At 39.9% G+C, this 12,868-nt stretch overlaps 1 pseudogene; it reads left to right on the top strand.

The window, feature by feature from the left end:
* Positions 1-1,116: 1,116 nt before the first annotated feature.
* On the top strand, positions 1,117-12,095 carry LOC148091932 (small ribosomal subunit protein eS24-like; annotated as a pseudogene).
* Positions 12,096-12,868: the final 773 nt, after the last annotated feature.

Genomic DNA, 12,868 nt, shown 5'->3' with positions numbered 1-12,868 from the left:
TCTTAATAACTAAAACTGTTTCCTCTGATATTTTTGATAACTCTCAGTAAACCTCAGAGCGTGTTCTGAGTCCTGGATTTATTGTTTCTGACCAGCAGCACAGAGGGAAAGGATTTTCTCCACCCTGCCACACCACCTTGCCTTATCCCCACCCTACTCAGTCAGGTGCCTTTTGGGCAGAGAGTGAGAGAGAAGGGACACTGTGTTGGGAAGCATGAGTTACCATATTCTACTTTCTTTTATTTTTTTAAATCCTCACCCAAGGGGATTTTTTCCATTGCTTTTTCAGAAAGAGTGGAAGAGAGAGTGAGAAACATCGATGTGAAAGAGACATATCTACTGGTTGCCTCCCTCATGGGCCCTGACTGGGGCTGGGGATTGAGCCTGCAACTAAGGTACATGACCCTGGCTGGAATTGAACCCAGGACCCTTCAGTCCAAGGGCCGACGCCCTGACCATTGAGCCAAACTGACTAAGGCACCATATTCTACTTTCAGTTATAGGTGAGGTCAATGCTACAACAGAGCCACCTACAAGGGTGCTGCCTGTGGGTGGCCTGCGCTTAGCACATCCATACTGATCACGATTAAGCAGAGCACTTGGAATCAAGTCTCTGAGAACCGGGGTGGTGATGGGTGGTAGTGGTGGGGGTAGACTAGAGGGCTGCAGGGACTAGGTCAGCGGTTGATAATGAGAAGGTAAAAGAAGGCTCCGGGCACCGCCTTGAATTTTTTGGTATATCTCTCTGCTCCCTTTTCTCTATCCTTTTGGGAGACAAGTCCTTCCATGCCAGAGCTGGGGTACTTCTTCAAGTAGGTACAGAGAGCCATTTCAAAGCTTCTGTTCTCTAATCCCTTCAGGTTTGGCAGAGCATTTCCGCCACCATCACTCAAGAGAATATCCTGCTAACATTGTGCCTTGCTTCCCAGGGTCTTTTGATGTTCCTCTTCCAAATTCTGCTGGCAAACTGTTAGCAGGTTCATCTTGAGTTTTGCTTTGACATCTTGCGTAAAGCTTATTTGAATCCCCTTTTCTTGCTTAGACTTTCCCTATGCCATAAAAGACTTCCTTTGGGATGTTTTCCCCTCCCTGGCTGCTTGAAGATCTGCCACCATCATGAATAGCACAGTAACTATCTGGACCAGGAAGTTCATGACCAACAGACTACTTCAGTGGAAACAAATGGTCATTGACGCCCTTCACCCTGAGATGGCCACAGTACCTAAGACAGAAATTCGGGAAAAACTATACAGAATGTCTAAGACCACATCAAGTGTCATCTTTGTATTTGGATTCAGGACCCATGTTGGTGATGGCAAAACAAATGGCTTTGGCATGATTTATGATTCCTTATGTTATACAAAGAAAAATGAACCAAAACATAGGCCTGTAAGACATGACCTGTATGAGAAGAAGACCTGAAGAAAACAGAAAAGGAACATGAGAAGAGAATGAAAAAAGCGAAGGGACTGCAAAGGCCAAGGTTGGTGCTGGCAAAAAGGGAGTAAGATTCTTCAGTGATTTCTCTGTGGTGATAGTGAAGATTTTTTATGAGACAACTAATAAACTAAGAACTTTAAAATAAAGACTTCCTGGGCTTTTGGTCAAGATGGCAGTATAGGTAAACATGGTACTCACATCCTCCCACAACACATCAAAATTGCAACTAAACTACAGGACAATCATCATTCTAAATCTCCTGAAATCTTGCTGAAAGGAAGTCCTCAAACTAAGGATATAAAGAAGAAGCCACATCAAGACTGGGGGGGGAGGGGTAAGGAGGAGCTCTGAGGAATGAGGGGTCCCAGCCCCACACAAGGCCTTCCAACTCAAGGTTCCAGTGCCAGAAATAGAAGTCCTCATAACTTCCAGCTGTGAAAATCAGTGTGGATTGAGGCTGAGTGAGACAGAGGCTGTTGGAGTCCCAGGCAGTTCTAAAACGGTGGCTTTTCCATACAAGCAACCTGCCTTGGCTCATGCTTCAGATTTTCCTAAAATCTCTCATACAAGCAGCATCTGGCCTCAGCATGCCCCATACCTCTGGCTAAGTGGCCCCAGACCCAACATTAGCAGCAGCCAGCCTTGGTTCACAGCTTGACCTCTCCTGGGCACCTACTAGCCCAGCACAAGTAGCAGTTACTTACAGATCACTTTGTAGCTCATGCCGGGTGGCTCCTGGCAGAACACAAGTGATGACTGACCTTGGCTTGTACCTCCTGGGAAGCACCATAGATAGCTAGCTTGGTATACAACTTCAAACCAAGTCCAAAGACCACCCAACCACCTCCATAGGTGACACACTCAAAGGATGGTTTCAGTGGATACCAGAGTCCTGCTGAAGTAAAGTTCTGCTCTATGGGGTAGGCCCCTGCACAGCTGATCCTCCTCTGTGGTCACAGCCAGTCCTTGCAACTGATTGACCTAGGGGGTAAATTTCTCCCATTGACATGCCAACAACAATCACAACTCAACAACAGGAGGGTGTACTCAGTTCACACAGAGAAGAGTGCACCTGGAGTCCCCAGCTTGGGTGATTGGAGAGTCTGTGCCACTGAACCCTACAGAACACTTACCGCATAAGGCCACTCTACCAAGTCTGGGAGATGTAGCAGCTCTACCTAATACATAGAAACAAACACAAGGAGGCTGCCAAAATGAGGAGACAAAAAAACATGTCTCAAATGAAAGAACAGAACAAAACTCCAGAAAAAGAACTAAATAAAATAGAGACAAGCAATCTACCAGATGCAGAGTTCAAAACACTGGTTATAAGGATGCTCAATGAACTTAGGTGAAAAATAGATGAACTTAGTCAGAACTTCAAAAAAGAAGTAGGAAACATAAAAATGGAACTAGAAAGCATAGAAGAGAACCAGTCAGAAATGAAGAATACATTAAATGAAATGAAAAATACATTAGGAATCAATAGTGGAGGAGATGAAGCAGAGGATCAAATCAGAGATTTGGAAGATAAGGGAGCAGAAGCAGAAAACACCCAATGAGAATAGGAAAAAAAGAATCCAAAAAATGAGGACAGTGTAAGGAACCGCTGGGAAAACTTCAAATGTACCAACATTCACATCATGGGGGTGCAAAGAGCAAGGAATTGAAAACCTATGTTAAAAAATAATGACAAAAAACTTTCCTAACCTGGTAAAGGAAATAGACAAGTCCAGGAAGTGCAGAGAGTCCCAAATAAGAGGAACCCAAAGAGGCCCACACCAAGACACATCTTAATTAAAATGCCAAAAGTTAAAGACAAAGAGAGAATCTTAAAAGCAGCAAGAGAAAAGCAGTTAGTTACCTACAAGGGAGCTCCCATAAGATTGTCATCTGATTTCTCAACAGAAACCTTGCAGGCCAGAAGGGATTGGCAAGAAATATACAAAGTGATGAAAAGTAAGCACCTATAACAGAGATTACTCTACCCAGCAAAGCTATCACTTAGAATCTAAGGACAAAGAGCTTCCCAGAAAGAAAAAGCTAAAGGAGTTCATTACCATCAAATCAGTATTAAATGAAATGTTAAAGCATCTTCTTTAAGAGGAAGACCAAAAAAGATAAAAAATATGAATAATAAAATGGCAATAAATACATACCTATCAAAATTGACTCTAAAAACAAAATAAATGAATAAGCAGGACAGAAACAGACTCATAGATACAGAGACCCCCTCCCTTTTAATCCTCATCTGAGGATATATTTATTGATTTTAGAGAGAGAGGGAGGGAGACAGAAACATTTGAGAGAGAAACATAGATAGGTTGCCTCCCCTATGCACCCCGACTAAGACTGAACCCACAACCTATCTATGTGCCCTGACTGAGAATTGAACCCACAACCTTTTGGTGTATGGGATGATGCTCCAACCAACTGAGCCACTTGCCTGGGGTGATACAGAGAACTTTTTTGATGGTTGACAGATGCTAAGGGGGCTGGGGCATGGGTGAAAAAGTTGAAGGAATTAAGAAGTACAAATTGGTAGTTACAAAGTAGTCACAGGGATGTAAAGTACAGCTTAGGAAATGTAGTTAATAATATTATAATAACTAGGTATTGTGTCAGATGGGTACTAGATTTATCAGGTGATCACTTAGTAAGTTATATAATGTTGAAGCACTAGGTTGTACACCTGAAACTAATATTATATTGTATGTTAACTGTAATTGAAAAAGAAAACATTATTTAAAGTAGAAAAAATATTTCCTTTGGAATAAAATCATACAGAATCACCCCCAAACTATGACAGTCTCATCTCTCCCTACCTCTATCCTCAAATATTTCAGAACATGTGCACATGCTGTTTTCTCAGCCTGGAAGGCTCCTGCTCCTACTTTACACATGGGAGACCACTCAGAGGTCACCTTCTCATAAAAGTCTTCACTGACTACCAACCTTAAATGATCTTCTTTGTTACTTTCTCTCTCTATTTTTTCTTCATAATAGTTCTCTTAGTGAATAATTTTAAATATGTAGTATGCCTACTTGTTTAATGTCTGTCTCTTCATTTAGATTGTTTTCTCTAAGAGGGCAAGAATCACATATGGTCTGTGCACCTCTGTCTATGGAGTGCCTGGCACAGAGCCCTGCAGCAAGCTGGGTACTCAGTAAATACTGGGAAGCAGCATTGCAGAATGGTTAAGCATGTGAACTCAGGGATGAGATTTCTTGAATTGGAATCCTGCTTTTATAACTAGTGTGTGACTTAGGACAAGTTCATTAACCACTTTGTGCTTTATTTTTTTCACCTTTACTATTGGGTCCATGGTTGTGAACATACATAAAATGTTTAGCAAAATGCCTGCAAGTTGAGTCAATAAGTGTTAATTACTGTTGGGAATATATGTGTTCAAAGCCTTAGCAAAGGCTATGAGAAACTGGCATAAGGTACATGGAGCAAAAATTGCTTAGATACTGAACTCTTCAAACCACTGGACATTTAAAAGGACCTCAGAGATAACTTTTCAGATTAGGTAACTAAGGAGAGATCAATGTATTTGACTGTTTAGCAAACATTTATTACATGCCTCATGTGTGTGCCAGGTACCACATTGGGTATTACAGGCTAGAAATTATAAGATTTTGTTGGGATGGGGGGAGGCAGGACATCAGGTGACACAAATGTAAGTAGTGAGGGAGCCTCCCTTTGTGAAACACTGATTTAGACCATGGGTTTCAATGTCTTCTCTGCTCCAACACACTAGCATTGTATGATACCTCCCATCGATAACAGAGGCTGACGATGGCAGTGATTATCCTAGGGAGGGTGTAGGCAGCACTCAGTAGGGAGGAACATGTATGTTTAAAATAGCTTAGTCTGGTTCTGGATGGGTAGCTAAGTTGGTTAGAGCATCATCCCCACACATGAAGGTTGTTGGTTCAATTCCCAGTCAGGGCACATACAAGAATCAACCAATGAATGCATAAATAACTCTCTCTCCCCCTTCTTCTCTCTCTCTAAAGGTCAATCCATCAATCAGTCAGTCAATCAATCAATGCAATAGCTTCATCTCCAGAGAGTCTGACGTAGCCTCTACAGGAGAGGGGACTAGTTTCTGTCCTGCTGAAAGACTTTACAAGTAGATGAAGCAAACAGACCCATAGAGTCACCTACAGTGATTATAACTCTCTTCCTCCATTGAAATATAACTGCCTTGAACCTCATGCCCTCAAGCCCTAGTTGTTGCTAGAGGGGTACATATGCTAATGGGTTATCAAAATATCTAGCAAATATAGAATAATTGAGACTGTTGTCTCTCCCCCTTCAATGAACACATAGTGTTCAAACCTTTGGAAGGCCCAAAGATGAGGCACTAAGAACAGGGATTTGGTTGATCATGTCAACGAGTAAGAAGATATTTCTTAACACTGTTTTTTTTCTGCTTCTCTTTTGACAAAAGCAAGCTCTCAATAAGAGTTATAATGAAAGCTGATGTTTTTTAAATACCAAGTGCTAAGCACTCATAGTCATAGTTACAATGACTTTTTTGAGGGAGTTCTTATTCATATGTTACCTGTGACAAAACAAAAGCTCAGAGAAGTTAATTAATCTCATACAGCTAATGAGTGGCCCAACTGGGGTTTCAATCCAGATGTTTGGCTCTGGAGTCACTTGACAAGCTTTTGTGGTAGAGACACCAGTGATACATCCTCCTAGGCTAGAGCATAAATGCTCGAGTGCTTATTGCTCTTGATTCAAGTACACAATTCTGGTTAAGAGCAAGCCTAATTATAGTAACATCTTCCATTTCTGGAGAAGTGATAGAAGGAATTCAGAATTTCACCTCAAGCCCAATCCAAATTTTCACATCTAAAATTCAAACAGGCTTGATGTTTCTAAGACCATATAAAAACATCTTGGGTGTACTCTGAGTGTTTCCATCTAACCTGATGTCATCTTCTGGTTTCCAAAGAAATTATTTTAGAATAACCTAAAATGAGAGTTCTCTTGCCTTTCCAGTAAGAACACCTAAAATGGTCTTAGGTCCCCTTGGAGTTATATTACTGCTCAACTACTTAAATGGGACACTGCAGTGCAATTCTTTTGGTCCTGTTTCAGGTCAAAATGTTGACCTGACATCTTTCATTCCCAAGATGAAAATTAAGACAAGTAAAAATCACTCCATAATTTATCAGCTTTCCCCAAGCTTATTGCTCAGCAAAATTTCCATTCTACAGTTCTTATTTCCTCACTAGTTTGTTTGTTTGTTTGTTTTGTTTCCCATGTTGGGCTTTTTTGGGGGAGGGAGGAGAGGTAATTTCCAAAATTGTGAAACACAGAGGACCTCTATGTATTTTCGCAACTTTCTGTGAATCTATAATCACTTCAAAATATTTTTTTAAAGTGACATACACACAAAAAAGAGTATATTAAAAGAATATGTGAAATACAGCATTGGGAATATAGTCAATAATATTGTAATAACAATATGCATGGTTTCAGATAGGTACTAGACTTACCAGGGTGATCTCTTTGTAAGGTATATAAATATCTAATAAGTATGTTGTATACCTGAAACTAATATAAATATGTTAACTGTAATTGAAAATTAATTTTTAAAAAATATGTATGATTTAAAATGAACACCCAAGTCCCCGCAACCCCAGTTTAAAAACTATAACATCTTCAGTGCCTTGGAAGCCCATCTCCCATTGTGTTATGTGCCTTGAATTCCAGGTGTGTTGTCTCTTCCCCAGAGGTAGCTCTTTCTTGACTTTTATATTTATCATATTTTTTCTTTATTGATTTAACACAAATATTTGTATCTCTAAATAATTTTGTGTGTTTATTAGTTTATATTAATGAAATTATTCTGCATTGTGTGAATTTTTCTAAGATTTTTATTTAACATATTTCTGAGATTTATCCATCTTATTGATGTAATTTATTTTAGCATTGTATGGTATTCAATGTATGACTATACTACAGTTTATCTAACCTATTGATGATTAACACTTGGGTTATTCCCAGTTCAGTGAACAATGGTGCTTTAAATGTTATTTTTTTAAAAATAAGGTGTCCCCAAAAATGTATACACACACTCTGAATAATCATAAAGGCAATGTTTATTAAAATACATTTCATTTCCAAAATTGAGCTATCGGCTGTTAAAGTGTGTATACATTTTGGGGGACACCCTGTATGTTTTTATTGATTTTTAGAGCTAGAATAAGGGAGAAGGGGAGAAAGAGAAACATTAATGAGAGAGAAACATCAATGAGAAACATCGATCAGCTGCCTCTTGCACGCACCCTCTCCTGGGGATTGAGCCCATAACCAGGGTATGTGCCCTGACTGGGAACGGATCCAGTGACCTCTCGGTGCAGGTGACAATGCTCAAATAACTGAGCCACACCAGCCAAGGCACTTTAAATGTTCTTGTATGTATTTTTGAATGCACTCAGGTAAGAGTTTCTCTATTGTGTATCTAACTAGGAGAGGAATTAGTTGGCATAATATAAGCATGTATTCAACTTTACCAGGTGATACCAAACAGAAATTCAAAGATTTTGGACCAATTTACTCTCCCACCAACAGTGTGTGAGAATCCCCATTGCTCTATAGCCTCACCAGCACTGAATATTGTCCGACTTATTTTTCCCCCCATCTGATGCATATGTAATACTGTTTTATTTTTGTTCTAATGTACAGCCATCTGGTTACTAACAAAACTGAGCATCTTTTCAATAATTACTTGGCTATTTGAATTTTTCTTCTGTTAAGTCCCTCTTCAAGTCTTTGGCCCATTTTTGTACTGGATTTTTGCCTCTTATTGATTTGAAGTGTTTCTTTTTATAGATCTTAAATATTAGTATATTGTTGTATATTATATGTGTTGTAAATATCTTCTCTCAGCTTGTGGCTTACCTTCTACTCTTTATGCTGTCTTTTCAAGAAAGATATTCTCACTTTTGTTGTTGCTAAATTTTCTATTTTTTTCTTGTTTGTGTTTTTTATTTTATTTAAGAAATTCTTCCAACCATGAAAATATTTCCCCATATTATCTTCTGAAAAGTTTATGGTTTTGATTTTCATGGGTATATCTTTAATCCATTTGAGACTGGGTTTTGTGGATGATAGGAAATAAGGGTCAAGTTTCACTTTTCCCTGGTGAGTAACCAATTGTCCCAGTACTTTCTTTGATAAGTTGAAAGTCCATCCTGTCTTCATTGCCCTGAGCTGTGTCACAGGTTAAGTGTACATCTGTGTGGGTCTGATTCTGGGCTTTCGATTGTGTTTTATTTATCTTAGTCTATCTTTGCATGAATTCAACACTGTCTTAATTACTGTAACTTTATAAAACATCTTGATATTTAGAATAAGTTCCTCACATTTTGTTTACCTTTGAATGACTTGCCTTTTGTGGCCTTTTGAATGATCAGAACCAGATTATCAAGTTCTTTTTAAACTATTTTAGAATTGATGTGTTTTTGATTACTGAGTTTTATAATACTTGAGTTTATTTGAGGATTCTTTAATGTGTTCAATGGACAGGATAGGCCTGGGTGTGCTTTGGTTACTGACAGCCTCAAATGCTCAGTGGCTTGACACTAAGTTTATTTCTTTCCTGTGCTACATGTCCGTTGTGGCTCAGCTGGAGATCGGCTGTGTCTTCCTTGCTCAGCGGCCAGGCTGATGGAGGGTCCCTGTCAGGACCAGTGCTGGTGGCAGGGGCAGTGGGAAAGGAAGACCGCTGAACAACACTGGCTCTTCAAGCTTCTGTCATCTTTCTTTGCTGGAAGCAAACCACCTAGGGCATACCAGGAGCAGGAAAGTGTCCAGAATGCGGGAAAACCAAAAATAATTGTGAACACCGGAGTGTCTTTCAATCAGCTTTCATATTCTTTTCTGTAACTGCCTTGTTAGATTTATTCCTGAGTACTTCACATGTTTGATAATATTGAAAATGGTTACAAAATTTAGCCCGGCTGGGCGTGGCTCGGTGGTTAAAGCATCAACCTAGGATCCAGGCGATTAGGGTTCGATTCCCGGTCAGGGCACATGCCCGGATTGCGGGCTGCAGCCGATCAATGACTCTCTCATCATTGATGTTTCTATCTCTCTCTCTCCCTCTCCTTTCCTCTCTCTGAAATCAATAAAGATATATTTAAAAAAGAAAAAAAAAAGAAAATGGTTACAAAATTTAATGCTCTATTTGCTTCTGGTGTATAGGAATGCACTTCATCTTAGTATGTTGACTTTTATTCAGCCATTTGCTATATTCCCTTACTAATTCTAATAACTTATCTGTAGTGTATTTTGGAATCCCCACATACTGGATCAAATAATCTATGAGTAATAACACTTTTTTTTTTTTTTTTTTGGTTTCTCTATCTGCTAGTTTTTACTTGCCTAACTATTTTGACTAGAGTTTCTAATACTACACTGAAAACAAGTACTAATAGCAAGCATCTTCATCTTGTTCCAAGACAAAGCTTTTAACTTTCCACCATTAAGCATGATGTTCCTTCGAGCTGTTTGTTTTTTGATAAAAACCCTTTAATGGGCCTTCTTTTATGTTTAGTTTTTAAGAGTTAAAAAAATCCTGAGTGAGTGTTAGTTTGTTGTTGTTTTTTTTTTTTAAATATATCTTTATTGATTTCAGAGAGAGGAAAGGAGAGGGAGAGAGAGATAGAAACATCAATGATGACAGAGTCATTGATCGAGCCCGCAACCCGGGCATGTGCCCTGACCGGGAATCGAACCCCGATAGCCTGGATCCTAGGTCAGCGCTCAACGGCCTAGCCACACCCAGCCGGGGGAGTGTTAGTTTTAGTAAATGATTTTCTGCATCTATTGGGATGTCATGATTTTGTTCTTCATTCATGTTTTAGTGAAGTGAATTCCGTGAGCTGATTTTCTAATATTAAATCAACCTTGCGTTCCTGGGATAAACCTACCTTGGTCTCAGTGTGTTATTCTTTATAGGTTTTTGTGCATTCTGCTTGTCAGTATTTTGTTTAGGATTTTTATACCTGTATTTATGAGACAGACTAGTCTGTAATTTTCTTTTATCATGTATCTCGTTGTCAAGTTCTGGTATTAAGGTTGTACCATTACACTATAACTAACTGGTCAAACTATCTGGGCTTCACATATTTTTTCAAGGGAGATTTTTATTAATTCATTAAAAATATCCTTGTTGTGAATGTATTTTAAATAAATTCTTGATATTCTTACCTCTTATTTCTATTTTTCCCATTCTTGCTAGACCTTTTGGGTGTTATTTAATGTTATAATTATTATAATTTAAAACTTGGCAACATACTGTGTTAGGAAAGCAACATGTGGAAAGCCTATTTTGTTCAAAGGAGAACATGAGAAAGAATGAAGCTTTGGCTAAAGTATATTAAAGCTGATTTTAAGTCAAGTGGATTTTTAAAAGCCATATGATAATTACAATATATTTATTAAGAACAGCTTTATTTATGGAGAACTCACTATGTGTCTGGAGTAGTTCTAAGTGCACTTCAGGATTATCTCATTTGTCTATGTATTATACTAGCTTATGCCCAATTTATAAACCAGGTGACTAAGTATAAATGACTTGTCCAAGGCTACACAACTACTAAGTGCAAAGCCAGGGATCAGCCCAGGCCTGTTTGGCTCCCCAAATCTCAAACTTAACCTCTGTGTTATGCTGATTTTATCACACATTAGTTCATATAGCACAAACCACTCTGTGGATGGCTCTATCTCAACTCCAATCATATGAAGATTTGAATAGAATTTCCTAGTTGACTGGAACTTAAAAATGGAGCAGACAGAAGCAGGCGGGACTGGTTAGTTTGAGAGCCAGATAGCTCATGAGTGATACCAATCTACCTGGCAGATTCCAAAGAATTAGCTGTGTCAGTTAGCAAATGGTCTGAACCTTCTAGGTGTGTATTTGTTGCCTGAGGGACATATTCTTTCATTCTTCATTTAATTATACTCTCAATACATTTCTCTTCTTACTTAGAATGGGTGTTTGGGTGTGACAGGGATTGTGGTGTACGGGGGATAGTAGATGTCCCAGGAGTCAGTCTGAAAATCAGTTCAGTCATTAATGGACAACTCTGTTTGGGTGTGAGGAGTTCTTTTAAAAAGAAAGAGTTGCACCCAGCCAGTGTTGCTCAGCGGTTGAGCGTTGACCTAGGATCCAGGAGATCGCAGTTCGATTCCCGGTCAGGGCACATGCCCTGGTTGCGGGCTCGATCCCCAGTGTGGGGCATGCAAGAGGCAGCCGATCAATGACTCTCATCATTGATGGTTCTCTCTCTCTCCCTCTCCCTTCCTCTCTCTCTGAAATCAATAAAGATATATTAAAAAAAAATGTGTTGGTACCGACATAACCATACGCCTGCCTTTAAGTCCATGTAACCTTTGCAGTAGTGGAACTGGTGTTCTCCACCTCCCCATGTTCACCACGTAGGCTTCATCTGCGGAGTCTGCACAGCAGAGAGGGGACGAACGGTTCTGCATGCTGTCCCCTTATGCCAGGAAGCTGGAGTGCCTTGATCCTAGTAGGAGACCATATATTAGCGCCACCCTCAAAGTGGCCTCTGAAGAGAACCCTCCCATTCCCACCCCAGGATCAACTCCTCTAATCTGAGGTGAGGGCCACACGTGGAGACTCAGTCATTTTATCTCCCCTGAGTCCCTCCAGCTTTCCGTGGGAAGCGGTTGTATTGTAGAGACTGTGGGTAGGGCAGGGGTGGGGCTAAACTTGGAGGGGCCGTAGAAAGTAAATAGGATCATAATTCCTACACACCTGGCCTGAAAATAGTGCGTTTCGTGTTTTCTGAATGTTGGTGGCGGTCATGAGGTCAGTAAAGTTCCTGGAGATTCTTTTTGCCATGGCGGCCTCTATTCTCCATACTGTTTCTTAATTTCAAGTCATTGCAGGTTCTGGAGAAAAGAGCCAAATCATCACACTGCAGCTTTGGAAGCTTAATCTGCCATAAACGCAAGAGAAAATTGGAGCTGGAGAGCCCAGTTAGGATGCTATTACAATAATCTAGAAACACACACATAGGGCTTAAGGTGGAGCAACGGGAAGAAAAGAATAAACATGGGAACATTAAGAAATAAAATAGGCAGAACGTGGAGATTCAGGATAAGTGTGATAAACACAGCATTTACTTTCCTCTTTATTCCTTCCCACTGATTCCCAATTTTGTTCAGGAAAGCACCTCTCCTCCACATAATTTTGGGCTTCAGGGAGAAAGAAGCAGGCTCCATCCCAAACACCAGTAGGTGGATCCCAGTTAGCTTATAATCCAATTATGTTCACCCCACACACTTGGCCAGGGATTGGTTTAGAAGTGGGCATGTGTCCAGTTCTAGCCAGAGTGACTGACATGCGGTAAACTGTCCTAGGGCTTC

The sequence above is a fragment of the Miniopterus natalensis genome, chromosome 11, assembly GCF_054644295.1.
Source record: "Miniopterus natalensis isolate mMinNat1 chromosome 11, mMinNat1.hap1, whole genome shotgun sequence".
NCBI lineage: Eukaryota > Metazoa > Chordata > Mammalia > Chiroptera > Miniopteridae > Miniopterus > Miniopterus natalensis.
The sequence above is the reverse complement of the archived record's forward strand: the minus strand, read 5'-3'. Positions and strand labels throughout refer to the sequence as shown.